The following is a 13,279-nucleotide window of genomic DNA, read 5'->3' as shown; positions in this document are numbered from 1 at the left end:
AGTCCAACACCGTTTGGGCGATTAGAAGCAATGCCATGGTTCACCTTTTCTGTTTTTATGGTAACATTGTTTTGCCCAGAATCCAGCACACATTTACTGGAGAAGGAGGGCTGGCTGACTTTCAGAGGCCAAGGGGGACGGGAACAGGTGAGAAGGAGGAAACCTACTGCTTGTATTTCTTCATCCCAACTGGACAGAACCTAAATGCTGCCTGGGTCTGCCTTTACCCTTTCAAATGCAGGGAACTCTAGACTTCTGTCTCTTCTTCTCTCGGTGGGCCATCGCTTCTTTTCTCGGCTGATATCTATACCAGGCATGGTGGAGGGACGAGAAGACGGCAGAGACCCAGGCGGCCTTGTGGTGCTGGATCTGCTATATGCTTGGACTTGCTGTCTGGCTTTATGCAAGTCATTCCTCTTTCCATTCCTGCGTCTATAATGTGCATGACTCACCTCACAGATGCCAAGAAATTCAAAGACTTTGTGTTCCTGTCATTAAAGGGGACAAGTTAAATAAAAAAAAAAACTGCTGTAGGCATACCTATCAGACTATTATTAGACCAAAGCTAAAGTCAAGGCCAAAGCAAGCTTTGATTTCATTGCAGAGCATGGAACAGGAGATCCAATGCCAGAACTTTAAAGGCGCATGCTTTTTAAAGTGAGCCTGCCCACCCTATAACTTGCATTCAGATTCAAATGTCCCACTGTGGGGACACTGGTCCCCCATAAGTACACACAGCAGGACTGGAACCAACAGCCTTGCCTGTCAGCCAAGGAGCAAGGTGGACTGATTGCACCAACAGCCAGAGTCTGATTGGCAGATCAGCCGATTTACTGACAAAATTATGTCCCCTTCATGGTCTGCAGAAGAAATTTTTAATGATTTGTTCATTTATTTCTATGAAAAGTATAACGAATATTAAACCAAATTTAGTTTTACATTCAACAAGACACTCTTTTTAAGAAGAAAAAAAATTGTGTCACCTTGAGCTCCTTGAAAACCACCATGTTTTATTTATTTTTAAATCCCTGTCTTTAAATTATCCTAAAAAAAGGTTTGTGCTCTATAAATGTTGTCAATTAATTATTCAGTCAACTACTACTTCCATTGTCAGTTGCAGGGATAAAGGGAACTAGAAGACATAGTCTTTGCCATCCATGGGAGGCGACAGGCAAACAGATTTAAAAGACATAGCAAAGGGACATCGTGCCAGTGAAAAGAAATTTGCATTGACACAGAACTTATGAGTTAGGGAATATCGATCATTCCCTTACTCTCCCATTTTTATCATTCAAAACTGTGAGGCAATACACTCTGTTGTTTAAGCTGCCTTGTCCGTGGTACTTTGTCACAGCAGCCCTAGCAAACTCATGCAACTGGGATCCACCAAAATTCAGAGGTTCAGTGGGCGAGGAGGAGCCAGACAGTAAGTGGCCAACGGAAAACCCCAGAAGCCATGAAAAGATGGTGCTCAAGTCGGAGTGGTCACCCTGGCCCAGTGCTGCTGAGAAGGCCGGTCAAGCCAGGGCAGAGAGATGGCTGTTTTATACGGCAGCGTATTGTCTCTGCCCACCTTGAACGAGCAGTTTTGAGGAAAGGAAGGGGTTCTGGCCAACTGGAGTAGGTTAAAAAGAGAAAGAGAGATAAACATGTGGACAGTTTTCCTGGGAGGGTCAGTGAAGCGATGGAGTGCAACCGGAGGAGAATTTAGGATCAAAGCGTTTTTGTAAAGATAGGACCTTGGCAATGAGTTGTACACCCGTAAGACTGATAGACAGAGGGAGAAACTGATGGCGCTGGAGAGAAGAGATAATTGAGAGGGAACTTGAGACAACTAGAGGCCCGTTGGAGCAGACGGGCTGTCACTCAGGGTGACGAGTGAGGGGCCGAGAGGCTGATTTACATTTAGTTTAGTTTCTTGTGCTCTTAGGAACTGAAAAGAATTTAAGCAAAGGAGATGTTTAAAAAAAAAGAAAGAAAGAAAAGCTTATGACTAAATGATTAAATGTGGAGTCCGGACTGGAAAAACAAAAGTGTGTCGGTGGGTGAGAGGGCAGTAGGAGAGTAGCAGGGGAAATATATGAATTGTACAGTTTGCAATTGTGAAACAGCCATTTAAGGGGTGAGGTGGAAATGGCACTGTTTGCCAAAGCAGGCTGGACGGTAGGACTGGAATTCTGGTAGCAGGCGGGGGGCTGACTCCCTGGGCTCTGCTTCTAGATGGCACAGGGGGCCCTCCCTGCTGCCACATAGCTCGGTGGGTGAGAAAGGTCAGGGCAATGGGACATTTTGAAAATAGTATCTGTGGTAGTTCAAAAATCAGTCATACTTTATTTAAGATACCCTTTACCTTTTATCTTCCCATCTCTCTAGGGTTGAGACCCTGCCTCTAGAGGAAGGAATTCTGGGGGTTCAGTAGCAGCGTTACATCGTCTCCTAGCATCTATTGACCTTTGGCGAATTGCATCATCATCATCATCATCATAAATATATGAAACACTTGCTGTGTGCCAGGCGCTGAGCTGAGTAATTCTAGTCTATTGTCTTGTTTAATCCTTAAATAGAACTAGGCAATATAGGCGATTAGCATTCACATTTTACCTCTCCTGGCGGTTAAGTGACATGAAGTATAACAGAGGTATACTTGCTCCAGGCAGTTAAGTCACATTAGTATGACAGCGGTAGCCCTCGAAGCTGCAGTTACCTCTTAACCTCTCTGAGTCTCAGTTTGCTTATCATAAAGTGGGACTAAAAATACCTCTGATGCAGAGGTGTTTCATGGATTACACGACATAATGCAGAAAGGTGTTCAGCATAGTTAGCTATTACTATAATACATACTGGAAATGTTGACATTTTAATAAAGGACTGTAAAGGGGGACTGTGTATGTATGAGTTTATACGTGCATGTAGAGAGAGAGAGAGAGGGAGCAACAATGATCATATGTCATAAATTAGAGCTGGTGAAAATTTGCATATTGGTCCAGGAGATTTTTGTGTGGGATGCTTTGCCTTAGTGCCTCAAATCCTACAATTGTTGAGGTGTGATCAAAAAGTACAGTGAATGTTTAAATTTTTTTTTTTAAATTACTACAGTAAAAGACACATTGCCATTAATCCCCCTCAAAATACTCCCTCTTGCTTCGAACACACTTATCCCATCTTTCTTGCCACTTTCTGAAGTAGTCCTCTTTTGTGAGTGTCTTTAGTTTCGTTGTTGTGTCTGCCTCGATGTCCTGAATCGATTCAAAACGTTTTCCTTTCATGGTCATTTGACTTTGGGGAAGAGCCAGACATCGCACAGTTCCAGATCTGGTGAATAAGGTGGATGAGGACACACTGTAATGTTTTTATTTGACAGAAATTGCCATACCAGAAGTGATGTGTGACATGGAGCATTGTCATGATGGAGGATGCAACCCTTTGCCCCTTTCATGTTAATGTGTTGTTCGTGATCCATGATTTATGGCACACTTTAAAACACCTTCTTTCAATCGTAGCTCAGACCCGACTGACTGCACTGAGCAAGTTGAAACTTGTCACACACTGTTACTAAGGTTCAATGCACTGCTTCCCATGTTGAAGATCCCTGCCTTTCCGTTGGATGGCACTCAGCAGCAGCATTCACTATAGTTTTTTATCACACCTCATATAGTAGTTCTTTAAGATGGTTTTAATTTTTAGGGCTGGGATCCAGGTGAGGTGTATGAGACACTACCTTCCAGTGTAACATTTAAACGGACCCCACCCCCCCCAAACTCAGTTATCAAGATAAATTTTGTGTATATATCAGGGGTGGCAAAAAAAATGTATACACATGACTTGTATTCATCTTTTGTTATTGGTATATATTGAGTATTACAATTTTAATACAGTTTTTTCCTTTCTTAAAATGCATATACATTTTTTTGGCAACCTGTGTGTGTGTATGTTTTATACCTCTGAATGTGCTGGTTCTAAAAACCATGTGTTTCTCCCACGACATTTAAAGATGGATTTTGCTATTTTAGCTTTCTACTAATGGGTGAAATGAATGAGTTCTCTTTTTTTGCCTTACTTGGAGACTTACTTGGAAATAGTATCTAAATTTCTATCACACTCCATTTCTGCCCAAAGAGGAGTTAGCAATTCTGTGGTTATTTTTCTCATTGAGATGTAATTGACATATAACATTATATCAGTTTCAGGTGTAAACATAATGATCCATATTTACACATATTGTGACAAGATCACCACAGTGTCTAATTAACATCCGTCACCACACCTAGTTACAGAAATTTTTTTTCTTGTGATGAGAACTCTTCAGATCTACTCGCGTAGCAACTTTCAAACATGCGCTGCCGTATTAACTGGAGTCGCCATGCCGAGCATTACATCCCAGGACTCACACCCCACTCTCTCCAGCTCTTCAAACCGCCTTGCCAGGGATTCTCTTTGTTGATGGCATTCCATCACAACTGCATCACCCAAGCTCTTGACTCTCCTCTCTCAGCACCTCAGGCAACCTGCCCACACTTAATTAGTAACCAAGTCCTACCAGTTTTACCGCTTAAAGGTCCTCGAAACTGTCCCTGACTCTGTCTGTCTCTGTTACCTCTGCTCCAGGTTAGGTCCTCATCACATTTCCCCCGGTCTCCCTGCCTCCAAATGTGTCCTTCTCACATCCACACACCCCTGCCCCACCGCCCACGCCCCCATTAAAACTTTAGTGATCTCTTCTACTAAACGGCCAAGCTTCTAACCATGACTTCCAGCCCCCTGCCTGCTCAGGCCCACACCATCTCTCTGACTTATTTTTCAGCACTTTCTGACTTGCAGTTTGTTTTCTAGCAACACTAAACTGCCGTTTCCCTACCCACAACCTGTCGCTGCTCGGCTCCATATCTTGGTTCCTGCGGTTCCCCGGGCTTGTCATGCCTTCCTCCCTTTTATCTGGCTGAGATCCTATGACAGGTCCTCCAGGAAGCCTGCCCGGATCTTCCTCTCTCACCCTGGGGTAGATAGCCTTCTGCTCTGAGACTGTCTTTGTCTTTTTTGTAGCAAGTCATTGCACCGGCTCTATAATATGACCTGATGTGCTTCCCTCCCGAGGCTGTGAGCTCCTTGAAGTTAAGAAATGCTGTGTGTTTGTTTACCTTTGTCTCCTGCATGCTTAGCATAGTGCCTGGCCCTTGGTAGGCATTTAATGAATATATACTGAATCGAGAATACTTACTGAAGCCCTCCCACCCCTTGAGGCAGAGTGCCATTTGAAGAAACTAGATTATGTACTACATGGTTCCCTAAAGTGAAGGGAGACACTTCAAACACTGAACAAACAATGCAAAATAACAGTATTTCCTTTCAGAGCTGCAGAAGGTGAAACAGAAAATGGGAACTCAGGGATAGGGGATGGGAGGGGTCAGAAATGGCCTGGGGAGGCTCAGTTCAGAGAGAGAGAGCTGCCCAGATGGGCAGGTCACAAAGATGGGACAGCTACCTTGCCATTTCACGGTGCTACATGTTTACAAGCTACCAAACCAGAGGAAACGTGAACCGGTCTTCCCTCCTTCCACCAGTGTTTATTGAGCATCTACTAAGGAGGAGGCGATGGGGATGCAGCAATGAACCAAAAAGGCTCCTTCTCTCTGTTCTCACTGAGCCTACCAGGTGGTGGGGAGACAGAAAATACCCACGTCAGCAAAGAAGTGTGTCATTACATGTAGTAATAAGACCTGTGAAGGGACTAAACAGGATGCTGTGAGAGAAAATAGCAGGTAGGGCAGGGAAGGTCTCTCGAAGGATGTGGTTTTTAAGCTAAAGTCAGCAACGACAGGAAGGAGCGGAGGCGGAGCAGTCCAGGAAGCCGGGCTGGGGACCTGGCCCACGCAGCTTGAGAAGGTGGAGAGGGAAAGCGAGGCCTGACAGCATTTGCTGGGGAGGCAGGCAAACGCAGAGCAGGTGGACTCAGGTCCGATGGGTTAAGTTAGGAGATAGATTTTGTTCTTGTACCATGGCCGAGGAAGAGTTCAAGAAAGGGACGGATGGAGTGGTGGGTGTGATTTACATTCACAGGGGCCCGTCCATGCTGCTGGGTGGAGACAAGAATGGAAAGGGATTTGGGAGGGAGAAGGGAGACTGGTCAGAAGTGATTGGGACTAGCATTAAGGTATTTAACTTTTCTCTTCGGGAAATATTATCATTTACTCCATTTTATAGCTGAGGAAACAGATTCTGAGTGGGAAGGCATCCCATGTCTGCTCTGAGTCAGAACTTAAACCTGTGCGGCCCCTCCTGTGACCTTGAGCTCAGTGACACGTAACTGCCTGGTGAGAAAATTGGGTTACCAAAAAATATAGTTTCCATTTTTGTCAAATATGTGTTCCTCTATAGAGAAAAAATTCTAGAGGGGTCTACATCCAGAGATTAAGAGTGGCTATCTCTGGAAGATGGGACATCTGGAGATTTTTTTGTTGTTGTTTTATCTATGTTATCTAATTTTTCTAAATAAAAAAATTTTACGTTTTATGGAAGTATAGCGTCCATACAGAATAAGGCATAGATTCTATGCTCACAGCTTGATGAGTGATCACAACTGAATACATCCATGTAAACCACACGTAGGTCAAGAAATGAATATCCAGCCTCCGTGAAGCCCTCTGTAGAATCAGACAGAACGGACTGTGTTGTCAGGTGTCTTTCACTCAGCATTATGTTTTGTGTGATTCTTCTATGTGGTTGCATTGATTGTAGTAAATCAATTGCTTCAAATCTTAGAATGTTAATATCTTGTCTTTTATAAGTATGACACCTTAGACTTCGTGGTAATCATCAGCATTTTCTTTACCTTATAAAGCACATTTCATGGATTCTATTATAGCTCTAAGTATTATTATTATCCTCGTTTAATGGACAGAGGGCCTGGGGCCCAGAGGGTAACTTACTTGACTCCCCTTCACACAAAATGAGCAGGTGGTAAGGCCAGGCCAGGTTCATATCTACACCCAGGTTCTTTCGGCCTCAGCTCGTGGAATTGACAGCAGAGGTAGCAGTGGACTAAGTGAAAGGAACAGCTTGCTCACCGCTATGCTCTGTAGACACTGAGACGAGTAGCTGGGGAAGGTGTTTGAACTCCTTTTCCGAAAATCATTCCAAATACAATACACAGACCTTTCGAATTCGGAAAGCGAATGTCCTGTAAATATTCAACTAATCAATATTTATCGATAGCAACATTTCTCATTTAATACTGTTACTCATATTGTTGTATATGTAAAATGTGTGTGTGTATACACAGACACACACACTCACACACACACACACACACACACACACACACACACTTGTCATGTGGATTTTATATTTGCATACGGCCACTTTCCTCTCCAGCTTTGTAAATAACGTTGATGACAGCCTCTTAGCATCATAGGCAGGAGTTTCACTTCCCATTCACAGATGGGAACGTTGAGGCCCCAGTCAGCTATTTACAGCAAGATGGGGGTGGAGCCTGGGCTTTCTGGCTTGCAGCCCACAACTCTGTAGCACATGTCAACACATAAAGTGAGAAACTTTTTTCTACTTTGGAAACATAAACCATGATGGTTCTATTGTTCATTAAAGTGTGAGAGTGTTGTTGTTGTTGTTTTTAAGAAAGTAAGACTGCATGACTTAGCTTATCATTATAAAATCATATTTCATTAAAGATCCATAAAAATCCTTCTTTAAAGCATTTGTGATTTAAATCACAATTGTGATTTAAATATGTGTCAGTATGATGAAACAAATGTCACAATCCAGTACACTTCATAGAAATTGCCAAAGAAATTAGGTGAATTAGTAGAGAAAACAAGAACATACTACCTCACGTATTGACGTAAGCACTAACAAGCATCCTTGTCTTACAGGGTGGAGTTGTCAGCCTGTAAGTAAAAGCTGAAGTGAGGTAACAGAAGGGCTTGCGCAGAACTCTTCTCCTTCCCCATTCTCTTCCCTCTTGTGGATATCCTCTTTCTTTGTGTGTTAATTTTAGAAGAAAAAAAAAGAACACAAACAAGCAATTCTTATCTGCAGTCTCTATCTCTGAATCTAGCATTGGATGCACTGCACTGGAGAATTTAGGAGACCATTGTCCCGGAAGTAGGCTCTCCTGTTTGACTTTCAGAAATCCCCAAACTGGAGGGTCTGTTTTTCCTGACAACACAACAGTATCTGCAGGTCAAAGGACAATTGATAACCCTGTTTGTTTTCACAGAGACTTTGACCAGGCATGGCGAATTCTTAACTCTTTTTGGCCAGCCTTGCACGGAATTGACCAGGCCCAGGCCTTCCTTCCACCCTCCCTGGCTGGCTTTCCAAGCCCCCTCTTTGAGAGCCTCTGTGACTCTCTATCTTCACAGTTACCTTTTTATATAAATAGACCCTGGGGGGAGGGGGCATTTTTAAATAAACAGATCAATGAGCTCTTGGAGCTGTTGCCCTTCTAATGATGTTTAGATACAAAGGGAAACCTGTGCAGCAATGTAAGGAGCCCTGAGAGCTCGAGAACTTTGCATTCCCAGTGCAAGGTCCTTAAGGGGGTGGTGTCGGTGCACGGCTTGAGTGCTGAGGAAATATAGCCTCCTGGACTTTCAGTGGAAATTCCACCACTTAGAATATGCTACACGACACTAACATTGTCTCTCCTACAGAAGCGGCCGAGTCTTGGATTGGTGTCTGTAGCAAAGACTGGCACTCTCAGAGGTCTTCGTTTGTCCTCAAGCTCAGAGAAACTGGTGCACAGGATAGAGGAAAGATGGAGTGAGAGGGCGTGGGAAGGGAGTGGCCACGGCCTATAGTGATAATGACCTTTGATGAGGCCAGTGGTGGGAACAAGTCTGCTGGCCACAGCCATGTGGCTGGTGAGGGTGAAAGTGGGTTGATCCCGGGGAGGGGCTCCCAGCACTGCTGCTGCCCGAAGGAGGGACAGGGTCTATAGGAAAACCCTCACTTCCAACCTCTCCCTGAAGTCCGAAGGCCTTAAGAAATCCTCTTTTTAAAAGGGTGTTGCTCTTTGCCCACACTTCAGTGTACTCATAGTTGTGTTAGGTTCTTTGAATGACAAGCACCACATGTGGGATGAGGGGCCACGGAGAAAAGTATCAGCGAGGTTCATAGCCATAATATCACTGTTGTCATTTTTAATCATTTTGGAGTCACAGAAAAATCGCAGAGATAGCACAGAGAGTCCCCAAACCCTTCATTCAGTTTCCCCTAATGTTAACATCTTACAGAGCTGCAGTACAGTTACCACAACTAACACATTAACCTTGATACAATTAGACATTCGACTTTGTTCAGATTGCATCCGTTTTTCCAGTAATGTCCTTTTTCTGTTCCAGGATCTCACATTGCACGCACAGCTGTACTGTTTTATATCTGCTCAAAGTCTGAAGAAATTATGGCAAATGTATGATTTGATTGAACTTTCTGGAGAGAACAGAAAGTTCATTCTGTTACCTTCTGGCTAATAATGGAGAGAAAGCAAAATGTAGTGATTATGCCCAAATTCTGCCTCCAGCACTCTCCAGCTGTGTGATCCAGTGGTTACTTAATCTCCCTGTGCCTAAATGACCTCATTTCAAAAATAGGGATAATTGCAGTACCCACCTCTTAGAATTACTCTGAGGCTTCAATGTTTTAATTCATGTAAAGCAACTGGAATAGCGCCGACAGTCCCCGACTTGGAATGCAGCGACTTACAATTTTTCAGTTTTATGATGGTGAAAAAGGAATACGCATTCAGGGGAAACCGTACTTTGAATTTTGAATTCTGATCTGTTTCTGGGCTGGTGATGTGCATATGATACTCTCTCGTGATGCTGGGCAGCTGGGGTGGGGGTGGGGGGAGAGCCTCCACTCCCAGTCAGCCAGGCAAGGAAAAGGATAACAACTGATACGCTGCGGTGTGCTGTGTTGCCAACGATTTTTGGATATTGTGTTCTGAGCACATTTAAGGTGGGCTAGGCTAAGCTGTGATGTTTGGTCAGTTAGGTGTATGAAATGTATTTTCAACGTAAAGTATTTTCAGTTTATAATGGGTTTATCAGATCATAACCCCATTGTAAGTCGAGGAGCATCTGCATAATAGTTCACAAAAATGTTTTAAAAATAGCTCCTTTGAGCTTCTCTGGATCCCATTTTCACAGGAAGTCACAATCTTCTTTGTACATTCATTAGCCATGTTATAAAACACACTGCACTGAATTGTAATTCTTTGTTTCTGTTGTCTCTCCAACAATGCCTTCCATCTAACACATCAAGGACGTACACAATTAAGCATTTTCGGTCTGAAGGAAGGAAAAAATAGAGAGGGGAGGAAAGCAAGCTGAGGGGCTAGGCAGCGCCCCTACCAGCTCTAATGGGGGCATGGGCTAGAGTGGGGGAGGGGCATGTGCTGGCTGCAGCAGTGACAGGGAGATGAATGACAGCACAGAGCAGCCAGGTAGGAGCAGAGGGGCCTGGATGTGTGCACCAAGATGCAAAAAAGTTCTGTACAGTTCTGTGGAGAGCAGTGCAGTGTAGAGGCCGGGAAGAACTTTCCATCTCTAGTCTGGGCTGAAAATTCCAGGGCACTAATGAACTGGAGCACAGCTGGCACAGTGTCTGCAGTGAGCTCTCATCCTTGAACACTGAGTAACAAGCCCCACACCCCTTTCTTTTTTAATTTAACCATTTTAAGTGTCCAGTGCAGTGACATTAAGCACATTCACAGTGTTGGGCAACCGTCCCCACCATCATCTCCAGAACTTTCCATCCTCCCAAACAGAAAGTCTGTCCCCATTAAACATCGACTCCCCATTCCTCCTTGTTCCCCCTGCTTCCCAGCTGGCGGGAAACCACCATTCTTCTTTCTATCTCTATGAATTTGCCTATTCTAGTACCTTGTATGAGTAGAATCATACAGTAATTGTCTTTCTGTGTCTGGCTTATTTCACTTGACATAATGTCTTCTAGGTTCGTCAGAATTTGCTCACTTTTTAAGGCTAAATAATATTCCATTGTGTGGATAGACCACACTTTATTCGTCCATCGATGGACTTGGGTTGCTTCCACCTTTTGGCTGTTGTGAATAATGTTTTATGATAATGGGTGTATAAACATCGGTTTGAGTCCCTGCTTTCAATGATTTCGGGTATGTACCCAGAAGTAGAATTGCTGAGTCATATGGTAATTCTGTGTTTAACTTTCTGAGCAACTGCCAAAGGAGACCCCTTTTTTATAGAACAAGAAAGGATTCTAGGGGGTGGGAGGGTGGAGAGGAGGGAAGATAGTTCCAAGAATGAAGAAACAGGATTCCTTAGAAAGTTAACTGAGTTTTCCGTCCTCTCTGTAATGCAGTACATTGCATGCCATCCCAGCAGGGCAGTGGCGCTTTGTGTTTCCTGGCTAACTGATCTTGTAACCTTTCCAAACAGTATGAACATATACTGAAGGCTTGTGAAGGATAGTATCTTGAAGTTTTCTCTACACTTCACCCCTCCCCATTACTTCTGACATATTTTTAGTATGCCATTCTGTCATCTCTAATAATAATAATGGGCAACTCATAAACAGGGTAAATAGTTAATGAGTCTTACGTTTTCCTATTGATATTTTTTTAAAGAGTATGATAACTCTTTAGAGGACAAATGGTTTAGTCCTCCTTGAATCCAATGGCAACTAATTTAATGCCAATTTTTCAGATAAAAGATAAAAACTTTTTTTTTGTCTGACCTATTGTATCCAGTCTATTTCTCTTTTTGCTTTAGCTACCAGGAATCTAGCCCAAAGTCAAAACTTAACTACAATAATCAGCTCATCTTGGGTAACTTGTTGTATTCACCCATTTACAGAATCCCTATTGAATATTCAGACTTAAATTGCCCTATTTTTAAAATTATGTGTAAGTATGAAAACTACCTTGTGTCCTTGTAGAACTAGGCAAGATATAAATCCTAAGTGAATAAAAGTAATCCTACACCTTTAAGAAGTTAATCCTTTCATATAACCTGAGTCCCACGTAGTACAATACAGCAATACTTACATACAACAGTTATCACAGAACTGCACAGACTTCACGAGCTGGAAGCATCTTAGAGAAAAATCAAGTTTACTGTTTGTGTTGCCCTAACTGACCTGTTCATCTGGCGAAATCCGGCCCCCTGAGAGAGGGTCACCACACTGAGGATGACAATCAAGCATTGGGGAATCTGCATTCACTTTTCAAGCCACTTGATCTCACTCTGTGATCAGAAGAAGGCTGAACTGCATGATAATAGCAACCTGTAAAGATGCTCTGTCTTCCACATGATTCCTTTGCATCCCAGTGGTTAACAAGGGTCTTTAAGTTCACAATTGGGTCAAGATACATTGCTCTCAGGAGGAACGCGTTAATTCAGTACATCCCGTTGTGTAGGTGGTCAGACAGCGGTCGAATTAAATGAGGCAGGAAGTATCACGAGAAATGCAGATCACACAGGGAAGTAAGTCTGCACAGGTATTCTAAAAGCTTCAGGGCTGTTTTGTGTGTTAACGTGAAATAGAGCTAACAAACCCTTCAAAGTAAAGAGGATGTTTTCTCTGTAGCTGTGTACATTGACAGTGCCTTTTTTCTTTATAGCAGTCAGATAGTGTTTTCAGGTTGGAAAGATAAAGAACTTTCTCTCCGTCCTTGTGACCCTGACATCTCTGTCGGGTGTGTCACTAAGTTAGCCCAGAGCTGATATGTAGTCACACCTACATTGTTTCCCTGAGGGTGGCTGCGGAGTCACAGATGTGGCCCAGACAGGGATAAGCAGTGCAAGCAGCGACTGCAGTCACTATTCATGGAAAAATTATTTACTGAGGGCCGGATACATACATGGCACATGATCTATTTGAATATATTTGCAACTGTTAGTTTCAGTACCAATTATAAAGACTGTGCCTTGTGCTTTTGGGCTCAGCCAGGCATGGAAACTGAGAACTGTAGTACTGTGGTGATATCACTTGTAATTGCCATTGTTCTAGGCCCCACCATGATGTCATAATATGCATCTCTCTACTTATAACCTACGTCCAGAATGTAACACGATTAGCATCAATTTCTAGGTACAGTGATAATCCTGAAAGTTCTGAGCAAATACATACGGTACATAGTAGCCGTTCAACAAATGTTTATTTATATCTACAGCGTCATCTATATATACATGTATGTATCGCACACACAGACAGCAATCTAGTTCGTAGTTAGGAGCACGGAATTGGAAGGGAAACAGGCCTGGATTCAAGTGCTGGTGCCACC

At 43.2% G+C, this 13,279-nt stretch overlaps 2 long non-coding RNA genes across 7 annotated transcripts in view; one reads left to right on the top strand and one right to left on the bottom strand.

Annotated features, from left to right (window-relative positions):
* LOC109455420 (uncharacterized) overlaps positions 1-3,795 on the top strand; it is a 36,376-nt gene extending 32,581 nt beyond the window's left edge. For 5 of the 6 annotated variants that reach the window (XR_012490801.1, XR_012490800.1, XR_012490802.1 and 2 more), the window contains one exon: positions 2,374-3,794. This is a non-coding gene — a long non-coding RNA (uncharacterized LOC109455420). Of the gene's footprint in view, positions 1-2,373 lie in introns of all 6 variants that reach the window. The other variant, XR_012490803.1, reaches the window with a different exon arrangement.
* LOC141567868 (uncharacterized) lies at positions 3,205-8,156 on the bottom strand. The gene is made up of 3 exons (XR_012490804.1): positions 7,840-8,156; positions 7,062-7,174; positions 3,205-3,312 (listed from the first exon to the last, which is right to left on the bottom strand). It is a non-coding gene; the product is annotated as an uncharacterized LOC141567868 (long non-coding RNA).
* Positions 8,157-13,279: the final 5,123 nt, after the last annotated feature.

Source organism: Rhinolophus sinicus, linkage group LG12, assembly GCF_036562045.2.
Source record: "Rhinolophus sinicus isolate RSC01 linkage group LG12, ASM3656204v1, whole genome shotgun sequence".
NCBI classification, from domain to species: Eukaryota; Metazoa; Chordata; class Mammalia; order Chiroptera; family Rhinolophidae; genus Rhinolophus; species Rhinolophus sinicus.
Note: the sequence above shows the minus strand (reverse complement) of the source record. Positions and strands in the feature narration are given on the sequence as shown.